This window comes from Triticum urartu, chromosome 2A (assembly GCF_056163025.1).
Source record: "Triticum urartu cultivar PI428250 chromosome 2A, HENAU_Tu73, whole genome shotgun sequence".
NCBI lineage: Eukaryota > Viridiplantae > Streptophyta > Magnoliopsida > Poales > Poaceae > Triticum > Triticum urartu.
This window is the reverse complement of record NC_141874.1, coordinates 614,180,828-614,190,101: the sequence shown is the minus strand read 5'-3', so window position 1 is coordinate 614,190,101 and position 9,274 is coordinate 614,180,828.

The window sequence follows — 9,274 nt, the reverse complement described above, 5'->3', positions numbered from 1 at the left end:
ACAAAAGAAAATAAAATGACGCCCCAAGCAAAACACATATCATGTGGTGAATAAAAATATAGCTCCAAGTAAAGTTACCGATGAACGAAGACGAAAGAGGGGATGCCATACGGGGCATCCCCAAGCTTAGGCTTTTGGTTGTCCTTGAATTTTACCTTGGGGTGACTTGGTCATCCCCAAGCTTAGGCTCTTGCCACTCCTTATTCCATAGTCCATCGAATCTTTACCCAAAACTTGAAAACTTCACAACACAAAACTTAACAGAAAACTCGTAAGCTCCGTTAGTATAAGAAAATAAATCACCACTTAGGTACTGTTGTGAACTCATTATAAATTCATATTGGTGTAATATATACTGTATTCCAACTTCTCTATGATTCATACCCTCCGATACTACTCATAGATTCATCAAAATCAGCAAACAACACGGTGAAAACAGAATCTGTCAAAAACAGAACAGTCTGTAGTAATCTGTATCAAACGTATACTTTTGTAACCCCAAAAATTCTGAAATAAATTGGTGGACGTGAGGAATTTGTGTATTAATCATATGCAAAAAGAATCAACCTAATCGCACTCTCCAGTAAAAAATGGCAGCAAAACTCATGAGCGCTAAAGTTTCTGTTTTTTACAGCAAGATCGCTAAGACTTCACCCAAGTCTTCCCAAAGGTTATACTTGGCACAAACACTAATTAAAACATAAAACCACATCTAAACAGAGGCTAGATGAATTATTTATTACTAAACAGGAGCAAAAGGCAAAGAACAAAAATGAAAATTGGGTTGCCTCTCAACAAGCGCTATCGTTTGACGCCCCTAGCTAGGCATGATGATTTCAATGATGTTCACATAAAAGATAAGAATTGGATCATAACGAGAGCATCATGAAGAATATGACTAGTACATTTAAGTCTAACCCAATTCCTATGCATAGGGATTTTGTGAGCAAACAACTTATGGGGACAAGAATCAACTTGCATAGGAAGGTAAAGCAAGCAAAACTTCAAACTTTTCAACACATAGAGAGGAAACTTGATATTATTGCAATATGTAGAAGCATATGATCCTCTTTCATAATAATTTTCAGTGACATCATGAATGAATTCAACAATATAACCATCACATAAAGCATTCTTTTCATGATCTACAAGCATAGAAAATTTACTACTCATCACATAGGCAATATTCTTCTCATTCATAATAGTGGGAGCAAACTCAACAAAATAACTATCATGTGAGGCATAATCCAATTGAAAACTAAAATAATGATGACAAGTTTCATGGTTATCATTATTCTTTATAGCATACATGTGATCACAATAATCATCATAGATAGCAACTTTGTTCTCATAATCAATTGGAACTTCTTCCGAAATAGTGGATTCATCACTAAATAAAGTCATGACCTCTCCAAATCCACTTTCATCAATATAATCATCATAAATAGGAGGCATGCTTTCATCATAATAAATTTGCTCATCAAAACTTGGGGGGCTAAAAATATCATCCTTATCAAACATAGCATCCCCAAGCTTGTTGGTTTGCATATCATTAGCATCATGGGTATTCAAAGAATTCATACTAACAACATTGCAATCATGCTCATCCTCCAAAGATTTAGTGCCAAACATTTTAATACATTCTTCTTCGAACACTTTGGCACAATTATCGGAATCTGTATTTTCACGAAATACATTAAAAAGATGAAGCATATGAGGCAACCTTAATTCCATTTTTCTTGTAGTTTTCTTTTATAGACTAAACTAGTGATAAAACAAGAAACTAAAAGATTCGATTGCAAGATCTAAAGATATACCTTCAAGAGCTAACCTCCCCGGCAACGGTGCCAGAAAAGAGCTTGATGTCTACTACGCAACCTTCTTCTTGTAGATGTTATTGGGCCTCCAAGTGCAGAGGTTTGTAGGACAGTAGAAAATTTCCCTCAAATGGATGACCTAAGGTTTATCAATCCGTGGGAGGCGTAGGATGAAGATGGTCTCTCTCAAGCAACCTTGCAACCAAATAGCAAAGAGTCTCTTGTGTCCCCAACACACCCAATACAATGGTAAATTGTATAGGTGCACTAGTTCGGCGAAGAGATGGTGATACAAGTGCAATATGGATGGTAGAAATAGGTTTTTGTAATATGAAAATATAAAAACAGCAAGGTAGCATAATGATAAAAATGAGCACAAACGGTATTGCAATGCGTTGAAACAAGGCCTAGGGTTCATACTTTCACTAGTGCAAGTCCTCTCAACAATAATAACATAATTGGATCATATAACTATCCCTCAACATGCAACAAAGAGTCACTCCAAAGTCACTAATAGCGCATAACAAACGAAGAGATTATGGTAGGGTATGAAACAACCTCAATGTTATCCTTTCTGATTGATCTATTCAAGAGTCCGTAGTAAAATAACACAAAGCTATTCTTTCCATTTGATCTATCATAGAGTTCGTACTAGAATAACACCTTACGACACAAATCAACCAAAACCCTAATGTCACCTAGGTGCTCCAATGTCACCTTAAGTATCCGTGGGTATGGTTATATGATATGCATCACATAATCTCATATTCATCTAGTCAACCAACACAAAGAACTTTGAAGAGTGCCCCAAAGTTTCTACCGGAGAGTCAAGACGAAAATGTGTGCCAACCCCTATGCATAAGTTCACGAGGTCACGGAACTTGCAAGTTGATCACCAAAACATACATCAAGTGGATCACGTGATATCCCATTGTCACCACAGATAAGCACATACAAGACATGCATCAAGTGTTCTCAAATCCTTAAAGACTCAATCCGATAAGATAACTTCAAAGGGAAAACTCAATCCATCACAAGAGAGTAGAGGGGAAGAAACATCATAAGCTCCAACTATAATAGCAAAGCTCGCAATACATCAAGATCATGCCAAATCAAGAACACAAGAGAGGGAGAGAGAGATCAAACACATAGCTACTGGTACATACCCTCAGCCCCGAGGGTGAACTACTCCCTCCTCGTCTTGGAGAGCGCCGGGATGATGAAGATGGCCACCGGAGAGGGATTCCCCCTCCAGCAGGGTGCCGGAACGGGTCTAGATTGGTTTTCGGTGGCTACGGAGGCTTCTGGCGGCGGAACTCCTGATCTAGGTTATGTTCTGGAGGTTTCAGTATATATAAGAGGTTTTGGCGTCGAGAACAAGTCAGGGGGTCTCCGGGCTGTCCACGAGGTAGGGAGGCGCGCCCAGGGGGTGGGCGTGCCCCCCACCCTCGTGGGCATCCCGGGACTCTTCTGGCCCAACTCTTTTACTCCATGTCCTTCTTCTGGTCGAAAAATAAGTTCCGTGAAGTTTCAGGTTAATTGGACTCCGTTTGGTTTTCCTTTTCTGCGATACTAAAAAACAAGGAAAAAACAGAAACTGGCACTGGGCTCTATGTTAATAGGTTAGTTCCAAAAATCATATAAAATAGCATATAAATGCATATGAAACATCCAAGGTTGATAATATAATAGCATGGAACAATCAAAAATTATAGATACGTTGGAGACGTATCAAGTTGCTGCATCAGGGGCTAGCTTGGAGCGGTGGCTTGCCCCTTCGTTTGCACACCTGCAGCCTTGCCCGTCGTACTGACGTTCTGGGAAGGCAAGCGAGGTGGGCGGTGAGTTGCCTAGCTCGTATCTGGCGGGTTCGGCGGGCCACCCAGCCGGCTTTTATACCAGAGAACCCCCTCTTCTTGCTCGGTGGATGCCATGGAGAGTGTGCAGAATATGGTGCAAGGAGGAGATGAGGAGCGGAGGTGTGGCGCGGTTCTTGCCCGGCGTCTAGCATTGTTTAAATAGCGGGCGGACGCGAGGAGCCAGCCGACGTTGTGTCTAATATCAGATGGCTCGTGGACGGACGTGTGGCCGTAGTAGATTTCTCGGCACATGTGCTGGTTCAATGGAGGTAGGTGGGCTGTCAGAAGTCGTTTGAATGTGGCGATGAGGTGTGTTCAGCTGGGTGGGCAGCAGGCGACGCTCTCGGTCGTCGAGCCACTTCAATGCTAGCGCCAGTGTCAGGCCGCGTTAATGTGGAGCAGACGCTCTACAACGGCATGAATGCGGGCAGCTGGCGCCGGGCGAAAATGCACGCGGGCGAGGGGGGGTTGATGGGTCAGGACAGTCAGACACGGGCATGGCAGCGGTCCAGACGCCCGCAAGGCCCTCCCAATTTGTCTCTGGTTTGCAGGAGAAAATACGTCCGGACGACCGATCGGACCGATACAAACCCATGTTGGACGGCATAACATGTCCAAACCACGCAGTCCGGATGCATGCGGGCGAATTAAGGATTCACGCTGTCAAGCTGTCCACGATCAGACCGTTGATAATGTACAATACACACGTAGCGGACTAGCCATGATGACGCTAATCAATCTCTAAAGTGAGACCAAAGGGTTGAGTTCCACGTCTATTATTTATAGAGACACACATCGTAATTTCTCCCTTTTCTCACGTCTCGTGGTTGGCCCTTCCTGCTCCCGCGGCCTTCCTCTGTCCCATCGACTGTGGTCTTGCTTGGTGGCAGCGTGGCCCTCGCGGGCGTGAGGGTGGCGCGAATCCGAGCATATGGCGGGCGGTCTTGGGTGGGTTCCTGGCCGACGCCGGTTGCCAGATCCACCAACTCCGATGGGTTACCTCTAATCTGATGGAGTCCTTGGGCTTGGTCCCTCCCCTTAGTTGTAGCTGCTTTTTTGGGACACTTAGCAACCCAGATCTAGGGTTTGTCTCCATGCGGGTGAAAGGTTCCGGCTTTGGGTGTAGTGAGTGGCGGCCTGCTGCATGTCTGTGGTGCACCTTCATGTGTGTAGTGGGTGAGGGTGGATCCCCTTGGTTGTCGGAGCGACGGCTCTGGACGGTGTGCACGTCGGCACCATTCCGGCGGGTGTCGCTGCGTGGGTGCTCGTGTGTTGCCTTGCCATGTGGGCGGTGAGGTGGCTCATTCCGGGGGTGTCCATCATGCGGGTATGGTCTTTGCTGCCACCGGACCTGTCTCAGGCATTGTCTGCAACTTTCCTTAGCCGGCCATTGCTATTGGATCCGTTCAATGGGGATTGAGTCTCGAGCGAAAGCTCTGCCCGATTGTGTCGGTGCCAGTGGTAGCAACATTGTTGTGTGCCGTTTTCTCCTTGGTGGTGTCATCGTGGGTGACCCCATTCACCATGGGCTCTGGGTGAAAACCATTGGTCTGGCTGGTTCTAGACCAGGCGGTGGCGGCGCTGTTGTGTTGTGTCCTCCTTGGAGGCTCTGCCTCGTGAGCAAGGTCCTAGGTTGTTGGTTGCTAGGGTGAGTTTTGTGAACGGCAACTTCTTCTCGTCGTGTGTCGGGTCCTTCCCTCGACGGTGGTGCTCTCATGTCGAGCTAGGTTCAGCAAGGTGATTGTGCTCGAAGACCTCCCTTTGATGTCTTGGCCCTAGTCTGCATTTGCGTTCTAGAGTGGTGAACACCCCATCGTCAGACGCTGCGACGCCTCTTGAGCCGGGGGCTCCTTCTGGCAATGGAATAGGATGGTGCTGGTTTGCTAGGCGCCCAGGCGATGGCATTGGCATAGCCCCCTCGATTAGCCGATCTCCTCGAGCCGGCTCCATTCGCAGCATTGGTCTTTCGAGCATGTACGAGGGCTCTTGTGTCTCGCTTTCTTACTTTTTGAGCTTTCTTGCTGTCTCTAAACACCCTTGTATCTTGCTGGAGCTCTTTCTTGTGATTTGTACTTTAGGCCCCGTTTGATAGCTCGGTTTTTTTAAAGTATTCTAAGAATACTGCAGTTTTTAACATCACCACGGTTTTAATTACTAAGAGGTGTTTGGCTGCCACTAAAAACTATGTTTTTAATACTGAATTATTTGCAAAACCGTGGTATTATCTCTGTATAAAAAAAAGAACCCAGGACCTTTTTTTAAAAACAGAGCTCGTGAAAGAAAGGCTCATCGTTATCTTCTTCCTTACTCCAAGCCGTTGCTGCCCCCTACTTCGTTCTCCCGTTGCTTTCGCTCGGCGAGCTTGTTCTGCCGGATCTCGTTCAGTGTGGTCCACATGCAAGCTGCTAGCGAGAAGCGGTGCTGAACTGCTGACCTATGCCTCTGCTGCGCTAGCTGCTGCGGTGCCCTGTATGTTGGGTAGCTGCCGCGGTGCCCTGTACACCGCCTCCCTACGCTGGCTGCTGGTCCGTGCCTCAGCGAAGCCCCTCTAGCCCCGCCACGCTAGCCTAGAGGAAATAGGCAAGCAAATCCTGCTGGACTCGAGCTTGCTACTCAGGTGTATGGATGCAAAGCTGATTTGTTGCTCTTCTTGCTCATGCGATTTTTGTCTACCCGTGCTGGCCACAACACACGAGTGTCCATACCCAACTATATAATCCACTCTGATGAAGCAAACTATTGAGTGATTGCAACTAGCTAGGAACATGCGTGTTTGTAGCTGCTATCAACTGCCTAGCTAATTTACATTGTTGCATAAAGCACCAGCCAAACAGGTCACAACATTCCCAATACGGCAAAATATTTTGATATGTCAAAACTGTGGTATCTTGCACCTAAGGACTAAAATACTTTGGTTTTTCAATACTTCAGTTTTTGCAATACCTTGCTATCAAACACAGCCTTAGTGTTGTGTTGCTTTTTTCGAAAAAGGGACTTTAGTGTTGTGTTGTACCGTTGGTTGTAAGGGCTTCATTAATTTAAAGCCAGGCGCCGGCCTCTTTTCTAAAAAAGTTATAGAAATTTATAAACTGTCTATATGACTAGATTGTCCTTTAATTTCGAATATAGTCCACACCATATATATGCAGTGTATTATGGACTTAGCCAAAAAGATACGAGCAATTTCCAGGTTCGATTACTTTGGTGAGCTACTAGGAAACTTTCGATTTAGAATACTCTACTTGACTAGTCAATCATGTGTGTGAAGAAGCAGCCAAAACAGTCATGATCCAGATATGCAACTGCGTCTAAGTAGAATACTACAATAGCTATGGCACCAAAAGGAGTACGCGTACCATGTCGTTGCTCAATGTCGTAGGAAGCGGAGCACTTCAAATCAGTAAAGGCTAAACTGTTCTCCCTGCAATCCCTGCACGGAACCGTACGGATCCCCATCCATGTCTCAACACGATTAACTGCATCCTACTCTTGGTCAACAAACATGTGCGCACTGTATGTCCGTACATACTGTACTCACTATGCAACGCCCGGACAAGAAAAATGGACTGAGATCCAGTGACTTGTCTTCAGCAAGTCACGTTGTAACTGGCCCCCAACCATCTGCCGTTGAAACCACATCCAAGGGACAGCAGTGAAGGGAAGCAAAAAAGGCTCACACTTATGTCCAGGCACCCATCCAGCATGGATTTGTGGCGGGGAAAAGGAGGACAAGGGCAGCTTTGGCGCGAAGAGATGGCTCGAAGCGGCCGAGCGCCGTCGCCGCGGAGGATAGGCAGCGCCGCGTGGCCGTGAGGGCCGGGGAGGAGTGCCCCGACAGGTCGGGAAGCTGCTGCTGCAAGCGCCGCGCGGGCCAGGGAGGAGGTCCGCCGCAGATCGAGGAGGAGCGCCGCCGCAGATTGAGGAGGAGCGCCGCCCGCGCGGGCCCGTGAGGAGCACCGCCGTACATCAGCTGCGCCGGCCGACCTCCTTGCTCACGTTGCTCGGACCTGCGCGCCGCTCCCCGATGCCGGCCCTCTAGCTACCAGGTGAGTGAGGCGACCCTACCCCAATCCCATCTCCTCCCACCGTCAATCCCCCGATTGGCGTGGTTCTTCTGGAGCGCCACCGGTGGTGCAGATAGTGGATTTGAGTGGATTCCCTTAAATTGAACTGTACTAGGAATTTTTCCATTGAAATTCAGTATTGTGATTGTTGTCTCTTAATAGAAGATCTGAAGAAAACTGTACAGTGAAAGCATGGAAATATTGTTTGATGCTTCTCTGCAATGACAAGTAGTTTTTGAATTATACTGATGGAAATTGACATGTACTGTGTATTGTTTTGAATTTCAATGACAAGTTCCCTGAAAGCATGGAAATTGACATTGGCAAGTAGCAAATCTAAAGTATGTATTGATGGAAATTTACAAGTAGCAATGTGAAGTAGCTTTTAAATTTCACTGATGGAAATTGGAGTGAATAGCAAAAAACTACCACATTACGGGCTATCGTTCCGAAAAACTACCGCTTTTTTTAATTTTTCAAAAAACTACCACAAAAGTGGCTGGCTGTTCCAAAAAACCCAAGTGGCCGAACGGTTAAGTTTTAACTGGGGTTATGACATGTGGGGCCCGCCCGTCAGGGTTTTGTCGGCCACAGTGCTCACGGCGCGCGGGTGACGGCCGTTAGGGCGCACGGGCCGTCCCGACCAGGTCAAAACGGATCCGGCCCGCCCCCTCACTCTGTCTTCCCCCTCTCTGTCTCCCTCTCTCTCGTGCGTGCCTCCCTCTCCGATGGCGGCGGCGGCGGCGAAACTAGGCGATGGCGGCCATTCAACGGGTGGAGGTGGAAGGGGGGATGGAGGCGGCGAGTTCTCAGAGGTTGATAACTGGCTGGGGAGTGGTAGCTTCGCAACCCAGGCGGCGCCGCCGCCGCCGCAGCGGACACCATAGGCTGCAGCTCTGATGCAGGCTCCTACGCCACAGGCTACACCGCCGTCGCCTGATGATTGCCAGTTCTCGCTTGAGTACAGAGCAGCGAGGTCTCTTGCTAGCACTGTGCAGGCAGATCCGGCCAACTCCCAGCACTGGGCCTCTGCATTTGGAGGGGTGGAGTAAGTTTTTTTCCTCTTATGAGCTCCTTCAACAGTTTCTGCATTTCTGCTTGTTCATTTCAAACAACATAGCATAATTTAGTTAGTTTTTTGACCAAACCCTAGGTTGATGCTGCTGTGATTCATCTTAGAACATAAACATGCACTGAATAATAGTTGAGCAAACACTCTGTGGCATGTTTTGGATGCAACAGTATCACTTAGCACTGAAGGATTAGTTAGATTTAGTAGAAATGCATGGTGGATTCAGAGAAGCATTTGTTGGATTCAGATTCCTTACTGTACTTTATAGTTAGTGTGCACTAAATTTTTGTAGCAAAAAACACTTAGTTAGTTGGGCTTTTCAAATAACATATTATGTAATGCAGGCTGGATGATGAAATTTGGGAGGTTAGGCTGCATTTCCAGGGCAGAGATAATATGGAAAGGAGGTTTTCTGTTTCAGACATCACATTTCTGAACTTGATAGCACTTACTGAGACTGAA